General features: G+C 49.2%; 1 non-coding gene across 1 annotated transcript; it reads left to right on the top strand.

The window, feature by feature from the left end:
• The first annotated feature begins 277 nt into the window (after positions 1–277).
• On the top strand, positions 278–384 carry LOC120687071. The gene has a single exon (XR_005680571.1). It is a non-coding gene; the product is annotated as a small nucleolar RNA R71 (small nucleolar RNA).
• The last annotated feature ends 321 nt before the right edge of the window (positions 385–705 follow it).

The following is a 705-nucleotide window of genomic DNA, read 5'->3' as shown; positions in this document are numbered from 1 at the left end:
CATCTGAGCCTTATCTTGTGAATAATCCTCAAATTTCTTGAGGAGGAGATCAATCTTCATAGCGAGCATGTCGGCCTCCTTGACGGAGTGCATACCTCGCTGGCGCGGTTGGAGGCGATCATCACTCCAACCTTGGTTGGAAACCATCTTCTCGATCAATGATGTAGCTCTTTCAATGGTCAGCGAGAATAAAGCTCCACCCGCAGCGGCATCCACATGATCACGGGATGACTGTGTCAACCCATTGTAGAAGTTCTGTAGAATGAGTCAATTATCCATTCTATGGTGTGGACACGCCAGAATATACTCCTGAAGCCTCTCCCAAGCTTCCGGAATTGACTCATTTGATGCCTGCTGGAAGTTCGAAATCTGACCACAAAGAGCATTGGTTTTGCCCGTCGGGAAGAACTTCGAGAGGAACGCCTTAGCACATTTGTCCCAAGTATCCACAACAGCTTTGTTAGCATAAAACCATTGCTTCGCTCTCCCCAAGAGAGAAAACGAAAACAGACGGAGCCGGATTGCATCTTGCGATACACCCTTGATAACAAAAGTACTGCAGAGCTCCAAGAACTGCTGGAGATGAGCGCTGGCATCCTCATTGGCCCTGCCACAAAATGGGCTGGCCTGCACCATCGTAATGAGACCCGTCTTGATCTCAAAATTTTCTCCTCCGGTGTTAACCTCGGGTCCGGTCGGGACCTG

This window comes from Panicum virgatum, chromosome 8N (assembly GCF_016808335.1).
Source record: "Panicum virgatum strain AP13 chromosome 8N, P.virgatum_v5, whole genome shotgun sequence".
In the NCBI taxonomy this organism is placed as follows: domain Eukaryota; kingdom Viridiplantae; phylum Streptophyta; class Magnoliopsida; order Poales; family Poaceae; genus Panicum; species Panicum virgatum.
This window is presented reverse-complemented; position numbering and strand designations above follow the sequence as displayed.